Source organism: Lontra canadensis, unplaced genomic scaffold (genome assembly GCF_010015895.1).
Source record: "Lontra canadensis isolate GAN:19392208 unplaced genomic scaffold, GSC_riverotter_1.0 scaffold12, whole genome shotgun sequence".
In the NCBI taxonomy this organism is placed as follows: Eukaryota; Metazoa; Chordata; class Mammalia; order Carnivora; family Mustelidae; genus Lontra; species Lontra canadensis.
Window position 1 is genome coordinate 10,805,477 of NW_022631006.1, and position 16,314 is coordinate 10,821,790.

Sequence of the window (16,314 nt, forward strand, 5' to 3'; positions counted from 1 at the left end):
GTTTGGAGCATTTTCCCCATACTTTCATGGATGGACAATGAAGAGGTTGCCTGTGGCTTCTTGTTCTGAGACTCTGGCTCCAAGTCCTGCCATGAAATGAAAGGGATATAGATGTTTTCTGTGAAGCTTGTAATTTTAGACTGTCCATTTTTTCCGTAAATATGGGCTCTCCTTTCTCCTTTTCCCATCTCCACCTTTGTCCCAGGTAATTTCACTCAGAATGACAGGGATTGAACCTATTAAATTAAACCCTCTAGAAGTGGATTTCCTCTCTTCTTCCAGTCAGGGAAGAAGGTGGCTCTCATTGAGCTGAAAATAGGGCAGAGAAATGACTCAATACATTTTAAGAAAGTATGATGGTCCTAAGACTGCAGTGAGGCCAGCTATCTTATTCCTCATGAGAATATCAGCAGCCCCACCACTTTCCAAGCAGGACTGTCTCCTTGGAAATATATACAGATGTGTGAAAGGGTAATGTTTTTCTTCTGCACTTCCTCAGCTTCCTTTTTAAAAACTTTTATTTTAAATAGATGTCAAATTCTCTTCATTCAAATCTCAAACCGTACAAAAGGTTATGCTGAGAAAAATCTTCCTCTCTTCCACAGGAAGCTGTCCACTTCCCTTCCCTAGAAACAACTGCTTCAATCTATTTCTTCAGAAATATATCATACATAAATAGTAGCTTTCACTCCAAAAGTCTTACATTCTATCATGTGACGACAGAGAATTCAGCCTACTTCTTTCCAAGATCTATCTCTAGGGAATCATTTCTTCATAGAACATTTTCCCCAAAATTTTTGCCATCATTTGATGGGACTATTAAAGACATAAAACAGTTGTTCATGCTCACCTATTGCAAGGTTGTCATGCTGTCCCAGGAATGTGTCTGGCAGCCACATGAAGGGGGAGTTCCAAGGACATACAAATATCCATGACTCCAGATCTCACTTGTGTCCTCAGCCAAACTCTCCCCTAGGGTTCAGGGGAGCTGATGCTATTCTTATTCCTAAGTCCCTCAACTTCTAAACTCCAGTTAGCTTTCTTCATCCCTTTGCTCTTGAGTTTAGCATTTGGCCATGTTTTCCCTGCAAAGCTCTTGTCAGCTCTCACCAGTAATTCTGACTCCCACTCCAGCTAATTTGCTTCCCTTTAACCCCTAATAACATTATGGTTAATATACCTCCAATTGCTTTCTTTCACCTGCCACCATCTCTGTGCTGGATTATTACAAAAATCTTCTAATTAGTCACCCACTATCACCAGTTTCTTCTCTTTTCAATCAGCCCTTCAAAGAGCATTTTCTATCTCAGAAATCTGATCATGTTATTCTCAGTTCAAAATAGTCTGGTGGATAAATGCAAACTCCTTACCAGGGGAACATAGGCCTTGATAACTTTCCCATTGCCTGCCTCTCTAGCATTCTCTTCTACTAGGCTTAGGTTAGGATTTTTTGTTTTAGCAATATCAAGCTGCCAACAGTTCTCTAAGTATGCCTATGCCATGCTTTTAACTCTCATGTTTTTGCACATGCTGACTGTCTGGCATATTCTTCCATTCTTAACTAAAAAATTTCTATTTATCCTTTAAATAGAAATCAGTCAGTCACTTCCCCATGAAGCCTTCCCTGCCCCATGTTTGTACCTTATACAACCCCTACGAAAACTGGATTGAAATGATGTATTTATATGTCTCTCTCCCTTGTTAAAACCAAACCCTCAGGGGTAGGAGCATGTTTTTCTTATTCTTAATTCTAGCACAGAATCTATATTTGTTGTCATGGGAAAATATTCATGATACATTGATGTAAGTGAAGAAAACAGGTTATATAACATATGTATGAATGGACGTGCCTGGGTAGCTCAGTTGTTTCAACATCTGACCCTTGATTTCAGCTCAGGTCATGATCTCAGGATTGTGAAGATCGAGCCCTGCGTGGAGCCTGATTGGGATTCTCTCGCTCCCTCTCCCTCGATCTCTCCCCCATCTCTCTCTTAAAAACAAACAAACAAACAAACAAACAAATGTATGTATGATTTGAGTCTGTCTTTGCCAAAATATTTGTCAATCTCACATCTACCACAATTTTTAAGTATAAAATTATTTGCTGGATTTATTTAATGTCTTTCTCCCTCACTAGACTAAATTGTAACTTGAAGACAAGGATCAAGTGTTTACCACCATTTGCCTAGCACCTGGCACAATTCCTGACATTTAATAAGCACTCATTTTACATTCCTTAAAGGGTGTACATAGAAAAATATTTGGACACATAGATACCCAAATGCTAAAGGTCGTTGCCTAGGACAGTGGAATTATGTTTACTCTGTATGCTTTTTTTTATACTTTTTGATATTTATTGAATTTTTAAAATGATAATATATTAATTTTATAATCATAAGGAAAATTAAAAACATTTTAGGAAGAAAGCAAGGAACTAGGAACTCAGAGGTCCATCTAGGTCTCAACTCTACCTTCTCTGTCAAGGTAGATTAAGTGAGTTTGCCTCAGAAATGGGACTTGTGGAAGCTGAGAATGTCAGGGATTAAAGCAGAATCAGAGAAAGAATTACAAGAAAAAAGACACACTAGGAGAACATCTGGTTATTTGTTCCCCACTACTGGCAATAATCTGTGGGACTATAAAGAAGTACCCATTGATGACCATCTCCACTATAACTAATCCCTAAATTTGTCCTAAAGTCTAAGCAGTTCATTTGTCCTAGCATTTACCAGTGCTTCTTAACTTAACAGATATTGTATAAGGTATTCTGTGGCTAAATTAATTAGAAAATGCTGCATACTTCTTTTCTACTCACAGGCCTGCTCTTAGAGATGTGCCATGTATCTTAGCATATTCATGACCCTGTGAAGTCCTGTGATAAAGAACCCTATTTAATTTTGTTTAACTCAATATGTCCCAAATGTTTATAACATATGAAACAGATTTTTTTACCAAACAACAAGCTAATATCTCATAAATAACTGCTTGATAAATAAAATTTTATCACAAAAACGGATTTCAGAGCAAGACTTCTCACATTGATGAAGAAAGGAAATAAGCAAATCCTTTCTATGGGAAACGAGTATAAAGCAAAATTATAAAATATATCCATTGCAGTGCTCTAGAAATCAATCAAATGCACACAACAAATTGAGAAGTGTCAGTTCATTAAAAATTACCACACATCAGGTAAAAATCAAGTCTATGTCATTTTTCCCAGAGGCTTCTCCTCCATGCCCAACTGCCCTATAAATTTGATTGGTGGTGTAATCTATCAAAGTGGAGCAAGTCATGAAAACCTTGTTTAATCTGGAGACAAATGTGAAAAATCCAGTTGCGTTGTCTGGCTGGGGTTGCAGTCCTGACTGGGGTAAACAATGGATTAGCCAGTAATATAAAACAGAGATCAGGAAATAGGCATAGATAGTAGCTCTCCATCCATCCCTGGCCAACCAGAGGCTGCATGCACACAGAGGAGACACACAGGTCCTGTTGGAAAGCAAAAGTTAGGCACATGTGAAAACTGCCTAAAATGTGAAAGTTCTCTCCAAACCACACATGTATCTAATAGCAGAGAATGGAAATCCTCCTGGCTCTGGGTGTTTGAGCACAACCTCTGATGAATCCTGGGCTAACCACTAAGCTATGCAGGTACAGGATGACCCTTAAAAGACTAGAGACATCAGTAAGCACACAGTGTCAGGGAGACAGTGACAGGTTGAGTCCAGACAAATTTAAAAAGACAAGCAAAGGGGAAAACAGCAACAGCTCTCACTGGGGCTAGAAATCAGAAACCAGATTTGCTACAGAATTTTATCTAAAATGTCCAGCTTTCCTGGAGGCATCATGATTTTGGACTTCAAGTTATAAAGCTGTATTGATCAAAAGAGTTTGGTACTGGCACAAAAATATGCACATTGATCAATAGAACAGAATAGAAAACCTAGAGGTGAACCTACAAGTACATGGTCAGTTAATCTTTAACAAAATAGAAAAGAATATGCAATGGCAGAAAGTCTTAACAAATAGTGTTAGGAAAACTGGACAGCAACATGCAAAATAATCAAATTGGACCACTTTCTTACACCTTACACAAAAATAAATTCAAAATGGATTAAATCAAGACTTAAATGTGAGACACGAAACCATTAAAATCCTAGTGAGAATACAGGTAATAACCTCTTTGATATCTGCCATAGCAACTTCTTACAAGATATCTGTCCTGAGGCAAGGGAAACAAAAGCAAAAACAAACTATTGGGACTTCATCAAAATAAAAAGCTTCTGCACAACGAAGGAAATAATAAAACTAAAAGACAGTCTTTGAAATAGAAGGTATTTGCAAATGACATATGTGATAAAGTGTTAATATCCAAAATATATAAAGAACTTATAAAACTGAACATCCAAAAAATGAATAATCTCATTGAAAAAATGGACTGAAGACATGAGTAGACATTTTTCCAAAGAAGACATACAGATATACAACAGACACATGAAAATATGCTCGATATTACTAATCAACAGGGAAATAACAAATCCATACTACAATGAGATATCACCTCACACCTGTCAGAATGGCTAAAATCAACAACACAAAAAAAACAGCATGCTTCTTTTCCTGCTGGGACCATGGAGTGTGCAGAAGAGAAGGAAAAGAAGGTTCCTATTTGCCAGAAACCCTTGAGAAAGAAGTTTGCCCAAAAGAAATGCAAGGAGGAAGCTTATCTTTGAAAAAGCTAAGAATTACCACAAGGAATACAGGCAGGTAGGTAGATGTTCTACAGAACAGAGATTTAAATGGCCAGGATGGTGCTAAAAAAAAAAAAAAGAAAGAAAGAAAAGCTGGCAACTTCTAACATACCTGCAGAAACCAAATTGTCATTTGTCATCAGTATCAGAGGTATCAGTGGTGTAAGCCCAAAGGTTTGAAAGGTGTTGCAGCTTCTTCACCTTTGCCAGATCTTCAATGGCACCTTTGTTAAGCTCAACAAGGCTTCAATTAACATGCAAAGGATTGTGGAACCATATATAGCATGACCTGAAGTCTGTAAATGAATTGATCTACAAGCGTGATGATGGCAAAAACAACAAGAAGTGAATTGCCCTGACAGATAACACATTAACTGGCAAATATGGCATCATCTGCGTGGAGCATCTGATTCATTAAATCTATACTTTTGGAGCATGTTTCAAAGAAACAAACAACTTTTTTGGCTCTTCAAATTATCTTTTCCATGAGGGGGAATGAAGAAAAAGACCACCCATTTTGTAGAAGATGGAGATGCTAGTGACAGGGAAGACCAGATCAATAGCCTTATTAGAAGGATGAACTAAGGTATCTACCATGATTATTTTTGTGCTGTGGTCAGATAATAAATGACTACTTTCAAATGGAAAAAAAAAAGAGTGAAAGAAAAACAAACAAAAACAGGTGTTGGCAAGGATGTGAAGAAAGGGGAACTCTCCTACACTGTTAGTGAGAATGCAGACTGGTGCAGCCACTCTGGAAAACAGTTTGGAGTTTCCTCAAAAAGTTAAAAGTAAAACTACCCTGTGACCCAGCAATTGTACCACTAGGTATTTAGTGAAAGAAAACAAAAATATTAATACAAAGGGATACATTCACCCCTGTGTTTATAGCAGCACATCTACAATAGCCCAAATATGGAAACAGCCTAAATGTCCATCAACTGATGAGTGGACAAAGAAGATGTGGTATTTATATACAATGGAATATTAGCCATAAAAAAGTATGAAATCTTGCCATTTGCAATGACATGGATGGAGCTAGTGAGTATAATGCTAAGTGAAATAAGTCAGAAAAAGACAAATACATGTGATTTCACTCATATGAGGAATTTAAGAAACAAAACAAATCACCATTGGGGGGAAAAAGAGCAAGAGAGAGTGAGAGGCAAACCAAGAAACAGACTCTGAACTATAAAGAACAAATTGACGGTTACCAGAGGAGAGTGGGGTCAGGGGATGGGTGACATAGGTGATGACAATTAAGGAGGGCACTTGTCGTGATGAGCACCAGGTGATATATGGAAGTGCTGAATCAGTAAATTGTATACCTGAAACTAATACTACACTGTACGTTAACTAACTGGAATTTAAATAAAAACTTTTTAAAAAAATTTAAATAGAATGTCCAGCTTTCAACAACAAAATTATGAGAGTTTCAAGGAAGCAGGAAAATATGATGTGTATACTCAGGGAAAAAAGCAGTTGATAGAAACTATTTCTGAGTGGGCCCATATGTTGGATTTAGAAAAGATTTCAAAGCAGTTATTATAAATATGTTTGAAGAACTCAATGAAATCATGTTTAAATAATTAAAAGATATATGAGAACAACGACAACAAATAGCTAACTCAGTAAAGAGACATAATCTATTTTTAAAAAGAGAACCGGGGGTGCCTGGGTGGCTAAGTCGTTAAGCGTGTGCCTTCAGCTCAGGTCATGATCCTAGGGTCCTGGGATCGAGCCCTGCATCGAGCCCCGCATCGAGCCCAGCATTGGATCCTTGCTTGGCGGGAGGCCTGCTTCTCCCTTTCCCACTCCCCCTACTTGTGTTTCCTCTCTTGCTGTGTCTCTCTTTGTCAAATAAATAAAATCTTAAAAAAAAAAAAAAAAAAGAACCAAATGAAAATTCTTACGCTAAAAGTATAATAGTTGAAAATTTACTTGGGGAGTTCAACAACAAATTTGAGATGGCAGAAGAACAATCAGTGAACTTGAAGGTAGATCAAAAGAAATTATTCAGTCTTTAAAACTGAGAGGAAAAAAAAATGAAGAAAAAGAAGCAGCCTCAGAGATCTGTGGGATTCAAGTATATCAATATAAGGGTAATGGAAATTCCAGAAGAAGAGAGAGAAAGGGAAGTAGAGTAGTAAGAATACTTAAAGAAATAACGGCTGAAATTTTCTCCCATTTGATGAAAAATACAAAGAGAAAAATGCTCAAAACAACAAAAGAAAAACAATTATCATTTAAAAGGGAAAATCAATTCAGTTAATAGCTGACTTATCAGAAGCAATGGCAGCCAGAACACAGGGGTAAATATTTTCAGAACTGAAAAATCAAGAATTATGTGTTTAGCAAAATGGCCCTTTAAAAATCAAACCGAGGGGTGCCTGGGTGGCTCAGTGGGTTAAAGCCTCTGCCTTCAGCTGGGGTCATGGTCTCAGGATCCTGGGATAGAGCCCTGAGTCGGGCTCTCTGCTCAGCGGGGAGCCTGCTTCCTCCTCTCTCTCTGCCTTCCTCTCTGCCTACTTGTGATCTCTGTCTATGAAATAAATAAATAAAATTTAAAAATAAAAATCAAACCGAAGGTCTTCTTTCCTTATGAAGGATCCTGTGTTATATAAAACTTGTATTAAATAGATCTTTAACTGGGAAGCAAAGACCCTTAGAGAGGAGAAACCACCATGACTTGGCTCTACCACAGAATATAGACCTTGTGTTCTAGACTTCAGTTTTTCAAGGAAAAAAAAACTTCATTAAAAATGTTAGCTATCAATTTAAATTTAAAAAAATAGATCTTTATTTTTTCCTGTTTAAAAAGAAAAGAAATTGAAATAAAGACATTTCAGGATAATCAAAGAATTTGTTGTTAGTAGACTTACCTTAGAAGAAATATTAAAGAAATTTCTTCAGGGGTGCCGGCTGGTTCACTTGATAGAACATGTGACTCTAGATCTTGGGGTTGTGAGTTCAAGCCCCACATTGGGTGTAAAGTTAAAAAAAAAGGGGGGGGACCTTCTTCAGACTAATAGGAGATGACGCCAGACATTAATTCAAATTATATGAAGAAATGAAGAACACAGGAAATGGTAAATATAAGAGTATATATAAGTATATATAAGCGTTATATATAAGTATATATACTTATAATATATATATAAGTATATATAAGCCTGAACTATATTGGCAAAATTTCTGTATTTTACTGGATTAGTATTATTCCAATTATTATTAACCTGAAGCAGATTTTGATAAATTAAGATGCATACTACAATTCCCAGGGCACCACTTAGAAAATAATTCAAAAAAATAGTAAAAAATTAACATAGGAATTAAAATGAGATAAAAATACTTATTAAGCATAACAAAAGACAATTAAAGAAGAGCAGAAGAACCAAAAATAAAAAGATGTGATATATAGAGAACAAATAGCAAAGTGCCAGACATGAATCCAACTATATTCATTATTGTTATATATCTGAATGAGTTATTTATTTCATTCTGTTAATGTGATATGTTGCATTGATAGAGTTTTGTATGTTCAGTCATCCTCACATTCCAGAAATAAATCCCACTTGGTCATGGTATATAATTCTTTTAATGTGTTATTATATTTTGTTCGTTAGTATTTTGTTGAAGGTTTTTGAATCAATGTTCATAAGGGGTGTTAGTCTGCAGTTTCCCTATAGTGTCTGCCTGACTTTAGTATAAGGATAATGCTAGCTTCATAAAATGAATTTAGATGTGTTCCCTCTTCAGTTTTTTAGAAGACTTTGAAGAGGATTGGAGTTCATTCTTCTTTAAATGTTTGGTAGATTCACCAGTGTAGCCATATGGTCCTCAGCTTTTCTTTGTCTTGGATTACTGATTCAGCCCCCCTACTAATTATGAATCTATTGAGATTTTCTATTTCTTCATGATTCAGTTTTGGTAGGTTGTGTGTTATTAGGAATATATCTGCTTCTTCTGGGGTATGCAACTCATCGGAACACAGTTGTTCATAGTATTCTTTTACACAGTAATCCCCTCCTTATCTCAGGGGGAGACTTTCCAAAACCCCTAGTGGATGCCTCAAACCACAGATAGTACCAAACCATATATATATAATATGTTTTTTCCTATACCTACGTATCTATGGCAAGCTTAATTTATAAATTAGCCACACTAAGAAATTAACTGCAATAACTAATAATAAAATAGGGCGATTAAAACAACATACTATAAGTTTTATGAATATGGTCTGTCTCCCTCTGTCTCTCAGACGTTGTACTGTACTCACCCTTCTTCATCTTGTGATGATGTGAGATGATAAAATGCCTACATGACGAGATGAAGTGAGGTGAATAATGGAGACACTGTGGTGTACCATTAGGCTACCATTGACCTTCTGATGATATGTCAGAAGAAGGATCATCTGTTTCTGGACGACAGTTAATCACAGGTACCTGAAACTGCAGAAAGGGAAACCACAGGTAGGAGGGAACTGCTGTAATTCCTTTTATTTCTGTGGTATCAGTTGTAATGTCCCATTTTTCATTTCTGATTTTAGTTATTTAGGTCTTCTCTCTTTTTTCCTTAATCCAGTTAAAGATTTGTCAATTTTGTTTGTTACTCTTTTTAAAGAATAAATTTTAGTTTTGTTGATTCCTCTATTCTTTTTCTTTTTTCAATTTTTTTAAAGATTTTAATTTTTTATTTATTTATTTGATGGAGAGAGAGGTCACAAGTAGGCAGAGAGGCAGGCAGAGACAGAGAGGGAAGCAGGCTCCCTGCTGAGCAGAGAGCCTGATCCCAGGACCCTGAGATCATGACCTGAGCTGAAGGCAGAGGCTTAACCCCCTGAGCCACCCAGGTGCCCCTCTTTTTTTTCTTTTTTTTAAGTAATCCCTACACCCAACATGGGGTTCAAACTCACAATCCCAAGATCAAGAGTTGCATGTTCCACCACCTGAGCCAGCCACGTGCTCCTCCTCTATAGTTTTTTTATCCTTCATTTATTGCAAAATATTTTCTAATCTCCTTTGTGACTTTTTCTGTGACCTATCAGTTGTTTAAGAGTATTTTTTTATTTCCTACATATTTCTGGTTTTCCTTCTGTTACTGACTTCTAGTTTCATTCCACTGTGGTCAGAAAAGATACTTTGTGTGTGTGTAATTTCAGCCTTTTTAAATGTATTGAGATTTGTGTTGGGGCCTAATATAAACTCTGTCTTAGAGACTATTTCATCTGCACTTGAGAAGAAGGCATATTCTGCTGTTGTTGGGTAGAGTGTCCTATATATGTCTGTTAGTTCTAATTGGTGTATGTTCAAGACCTCTATTTCATTATTCATCTTCTCTCTGATTTCTATCCATTACAGAAAGTGAATATTGAAGTGTCCAACTATTATTGTGGCTCTGTATTTCTCCCTTCAATTTTGTGATCTAAGTGAATGGATTCCATATTCATGGATTAGAAAGAATCAATAGTGTTAAGATTGCAAGTCTCCTGAAACTGATATATAGATTCCATGCAAAACTACAGCAGCCTTGTTGACACAAAGAGCAAGTTGATCTTAAATTTTATATAGACTATCCAAAATTATTTTTTAAAAAAAGAATAAGTCTGGATGACTTATAACAGCCAATTTCAAAACTTATTCTAAGCTTACAGTAATCAAGATAGTGTGATATTGGTGTAAAGACAGACAATATATATTATGGAACATATGTACTAATGGAACAGAATTGAGAGTCATAAATACATTCTTACATTTATGGTCAATTGATTTTTTAAAGATTTATTTATTTATTTATTTATTTGAGAGGAAGAAACCATGGGGAAGAGGGGCAGAGAGAAAAAGAAACTTAAGCAGACTCCAAACTGAGCTCATAGCCTGGCATGGGGTCGATCTCACCACCCTGAGATCATAGCCTGAACCAAAACCAAGAGTCAGACACTTAACTGATTGTGCCACCCAGGATCCCCTATAGCCAGTTGATTTTCAGTGCAATGGAGAAAGGACAGGCTTCAACAGATGATGCTGGGACAATTTGATCTCCATATGCAAGAAAAATTAACTTAGACCTTTACCTCACACCATACCCAAAAATTAACTCAAAGTGGATCTTAGATCTAAATGTAAATGTATAACTATAAAAGTTATAGGAGAAAACATAGGATAAATTCTTCATTACCTTGAGCTAGGCTCAGGGTTCTTAAATATAACATCAAAAGTGCAATCCACAAAAAAAAGTGATAAATTATACTTCATTGAAGTGACAATTTCTGGGCTTCAAAAGTAATTCTTAATAAGTTCAAAAGATAAGGCATAGACTACGAGAAAAGATTTACAAATTATATATCTGGTAAAGGAGTTGTATTCAAAATACACAAAGAACTCTTTCAACTTAGTTATGAAAAGACTAACAGTCCAACTAAAAAATGAGGAAATGCACATTTCACCAGAGAGGATATATGAATGGCTAAAAAGTACTTGAAAAAATAGTCAACATTGCTAGTCACTAGGGGAATTCAAATTAAAACCACAATAAGATAACATTACACACCCACTAGGGCTGTAAGCAAAAGGACATACAATACCAAGTGTTGAAGAGCATGTGGGGAAATCCTTATATATTGCTGGTAGGAATGTAAAATGAAGAAGCCACATTGTATAACAGCTTGGTAGTTCTTTTAAAAGGTAAACAAATTTGCCATATGACCTAGAAATTCTACTATTAGGTATTTACCCAAGAGAAATGAAAACGTATGTTCCCAAGAAGACCTGTACATAAACATTGACGGCAATTTGGTTATTCACAATAACCAGAAGCTGGAAACAACCCAAATGTCCATCAGTTGACGAGTGGGTAAACAAGGTCATATGTCCATGTAATGGACTATTTTTCAGCTATAAAAAGGAATGAAGCACTGATCCGTACTACAACATGGATGAACCTTGAGAACAGTATGCCAAGTGAAAGAAGCTAGTTTAAAAAAAAAAAAAAATTATATGATTCCATGTGTATGATATGACCAGAAAAGTTAAATCTTTAGAAACAGAAATCAGAAAAGTAGTTGTCTGAAACTGGAGGTGAAATTGAGGATAGACTGCAAATACTTATGAAGGGCCCTTATGGGGTTTTGGACATGTCTAAGTCTAGATAGTAACAGTGGTTGCACAGCACTATAAATTTACTAAAAACTATCAGCCGTATACTTACAATGGGTGGATTTTATGGTATGTAAACTATTTCAATAACACTGTAAAATTGTTAAATGAATTTCAGAAATGCTTGTCCATTACTGATTGACAGTTTTGCTACAGGATCTTTCTGGGACTTAGTGACCAGGGATGCATACAGAAATGGAAAGAGAAATCTGTTTAGAAAAATTAATACCTTAGTGAAGCCCTATAGAGAGTGACCAGAGAAAAATTTCAAGAGGGAAGGCTCGGGAATGCCCAGAAATTGTTCAGGAAACTCCCCAGGCTGAGGCAAGGCCTAGAAAAGGAGACATACCGGGTGGAGTTCTGGGGACTGCAATGGTGAGGATTTAGGCAACTTTAAAGAACACAGTTCCACTCTCATACTCAAGGGGTCACCAGAGGAGCAAGTCCCAGTGTGACTGCAGTCATTTCCAACCCCCCAAGGCAGGGCCTTCTGAGTTCATTGAAAACCTGACCCAGGTTCTTTAGAGAAATTTTCTTTTATTTTTTTTCTTGGGAGGAAGAGGAAATATGCATGAAGGTGGCTTCCTTTTAAGTCTGAAAATGTGGCAGGAAGAGCCAAGAGAGGCCCTGTGACTCTCTCCAGGGGAGAGGCAGCGATTGTAGCCAAAAGAAACTGCCCTAAGAGGAGCTTTTTCAGAATGACACATGCTATTTTCTTCCTCTCCCTCCGTGACTCAGATTCATATTTCACACAGAACTTTGCCTGTGTTTTCTTTCCTCTGCCTTGACCGCTAGCCAACAGACTGTGTCCACAGTGTTTTCCCACTCCTGCTCCCCAGTCTGAATCAGTCTGGTAAAAACATTAGCTGGAAAAGATTTGGTATTTACCAGGTAAATTCCTCTACAAGTACCTTTGCAATGAAAACCTCTAAGAGAGTCCTCCGCAGCCCAGCTTATATCTCACCTAATTTAAGTCATAGTCAATGAAACAAAATTCTAATCCATACCACGTATTTGGACAGTCCAGTGACACTTACTTGTAAAAAGATTTGACCTATAATACTTTCTTTTCCCCAAAGAACTTAAGAAATAAGTAGAGGCAAAAACAGAGTTCTTTCTGTAGTTGGAGAATATTTTCCCACAGACCCTTGTTTTAAAACTCCAGTTCTCGGGAAATCTCTGTAAGGACTTTTCCCAATAGTCTACCCAATCCCAGACAAGAAAGAGAGATAGAGTCTAGATTTGATAAGCAGGAATCTTCTCAGAAAGAAACCATGGGAACTTTCTCAGTATTCAAGCAGAACCTGGTCCAGAGCAGATCATTATAGAAAATGATCAAGGGATCAGAAATGAATCTAGTTAAAGGAAACAAAAGTGGGGCGCCTGGGTGGCTCAGTGGGTTAAAGCCTCTACCTTCAGCTCAGGTCATGATCTCAGGGTCCTGGGATCGAGCCTGGCATCGGGCTCTCTGCTCAGCAGGGAGCCTGCTTCCCTTCCTCTCTCTTCTCTGCATGTCTCTCTGCCTGCTTGTGATCTCTGTCTGTCAAATGAATAAATAAAATCTTAAAAAAAAAAAAAAAAAAGGAAACAAAAGTGGCATACCAAAGAAGTGAGCGTTATGTTGAGGCCTGAAGCCATACTAATGTACTAATGAGAGTCAAGTCTTTAAAAATTCAGTACCCTGGGACGCCTGGGTGGCTCAGTTGGTTAAGCAGCTGCCTTCGGCTCAGGTCATGATCCCAGCGTCCTGGGATCGAGTCCCGCATCGGGCTCCTTGCTCGGCGGGGAGCCTGCTTCTCCGTCTGCCTCTGCCTGCCATTCTGTCTGCCTGTGCTCGCTCTCTCTCCCTCTCTCTCTGACAAATAAATAAAATCTTAAAAAAAAAAAAATTCAGTACCCAGATCATATGACAGAATTAATTGCATCAGTTGTTCTTAGATAGTGCTAGGGGCATCATTACTTGGAGAAGCCATTTTCTCCTTCTCCCGGCTCCATATAACAGAAACTTCCACTTCTTCAAAATTATGAAGAGCATTTGCCTTCCTGCTATTAAGTAACCTTCCCTAGTTCTCCCCAAGGAAGGACTGACTTATCTGACTGTGGCACTGGGGAAGGAGCTGAGAATGCTCAGCTCCTTCTGCACCTTTTCCTGGGAGCAGCCTGCCTACCAGACAAGAACATCCCCAACTTGAGTCCCAAACACACACATGAGCACCCACCCCTACCTCCCCAGAAGTCTAGGGTAGAGTATTAGGAAGTGTGGTCATAGGCCCTGGCATGTGACTCCTCCACTTTGGCCTCACTTCCATCAAAGCTAACATTTTTCTCTCAATACGCCCAATTCGTGTGGTCTGTTTCTCAAAAGCTTCTGAGCACGAAGGAGGTAAGAACTGCCATTTATTGTCTTCTTTAAAGCCTCCAAATCAAGACTTTGAGTAGCCCTGCCCCTGTAAAGCTTGAAAACCAGTGAATAACCCCAAAGAAATGACTCTAGCAGGAGACTAAACTTACCATTTGCCCTTGAGCAAGGGGCGAGCTCCTCAGTCAGGAAGGGAGGCCACCTCTCCCAGAAAAGCTTGAGGGCCTTGCACATGGGGCAGTGAAGGATGAACAGACAACTTCCCAAGAGCCTAGACTGGGGAGACCAGCATCCCTGCTGGATTCTCTCATATCTGAAGAGTGATGTGGTAGCAAGAGCCCCGAATTAGGTCCTGGAAAACTTGTATTGAAATCCCAGCTCTTACCAGATGTTCAGCCTTCCCCAATTTTGAGTCTCAGTTGCCTTATTTGTAAATGAGCATAAGTATCATTCCCACCTATCCTGTGTGGTTACTGTGAGAATCATTACATCATGTATATGAATGTTATATGTATCTTGGAAAGTATGATAGAAATATAAAATAGTATGAGAAAATGGTGAGGATAAGGTATTTGAAGATATTTGGGGTGGAAGAGCTGGGTATTTTCCATTTACTCCTCCAGATCCACTCTCCAATCTGATCCATGTTCTGGAAGCTGAACTTTCTGAACATCAATGAGCTCCCTTGCCTGTTGGCTGCCGGTTGAGTTTAATTGAAGAGGAACTACAGAGGGAATTGAAGAGAGAGTGGTTCAGCTGCCTGGATTAGATTCCCCAGTATCCTCCCTGCTGGATCTCTTTAGGTTGGCTGCATCTCTCTATGGAGGGCACAGTTCAAGTCAAACTGCTTTCTCCCCAGTTTTCCCCAGACCAAGCAGCATTGTCATCACAAGGGAATGTGTGAAAAATATAGTTACTCTAGTCCTACCCCAAACCTACTGAAACAGAAGCTTTGGGGTAAGACCAAGCAATCTATGTTTTAACAAGCCCTCCAGAAAATTCTGATGCATACAAAATTTGGGAACCACTGCTGTAACTAACTACTGTATTCTTTCCTTTGCCCGAAGCTACTCACCCTGGGATACTGTCCAATCCCTTGTTGCTTCCCCTCAAACCCTGTTTACCTTTGTAAATAGTCCTTTCATTGTACTCTCCTCAAGTTAGTCATTTTGAGCATGCCATTGTTTCTCTTCAGTAAACTAAGAAATGATGTAACATCCTTGTGGGACATATGACTAAAATCTGAGGTTTTTGTGTGGGCTTGAGCTCTAACATTGGTTTCTACCAAGGGCTTTAGTCTGAAGAGGGAAAATGCTAAAATAAGTTGCTACTTGCAAAAGGAAGCTGCTGGTATTTCTTTCCTTTGGTTAAGGCCAAAGCTATAGTGAGCTAAATTCATACTATTTATTTTTCATTTCACACAAAAGTTGAATATTTAAGATATAACATTTGAGCAGCTGTCGAAAATAAACAAGTTCAAAGGGTCAGTCTGTCCAGAGTAATGCCCAAGACAAAGAGAGACTTTTTCTAGGTGTTTGTTTCTTCAGGTCTCTTGTCTCAGGGACTCTCCTTGTTTCCAGGGTGTAGATCTGAAGCAGAAATATTTAATAGAGGTCAGCAGGGAGCCTTGAGTAAATCTGGGAAGCACCACTCCTGCAAGTCATTTCCTTCAGGAAGAAACCCATAGTCAGGGTAAGAAGAAGCTTTGGGAAAACTCAGCCCAAAGTGCTAACTAACCCAGGTTTTTCTTGCCTTTGTAAATTGAGTACACTGCTTTTGCTTACAACTGAAGAGACTGGTTTTCAAAGTGGCATCTCTTACTTATACCTTATGATTTATTAATTTAACCACCAGTAAGAACTAGACCCTGAAAAATGGTGAGACAGGCTAAGCTTGTCTTCACATTTTTTCTTTAGTCCACTTTTTAAAAACAATTCTCCATCTACCCTCCACCCTCCGAGGTCCATGGTATCCACAAGCTATAACCTGTCCCATTTATAGCCTACCACTTGAACAATCTTCCCAGATTGTCCCCTCTGAACTTTCCCAG

At 38.0% G+C, this 16,314-nt stretch overlaps 1 pseudogene; it reads left to right on the top strand.

Moving 5' to 3' along the window:
• Positions 1 to 4,631: 4,631 nt before the first annotated feature.
• On the top strand, positions 4,632 to 5,336 carry LOC116867393 (annotated as a pseudogene).
• Positions 5,337 to 16,314: the final 10,978 nt, after the last annotated feature.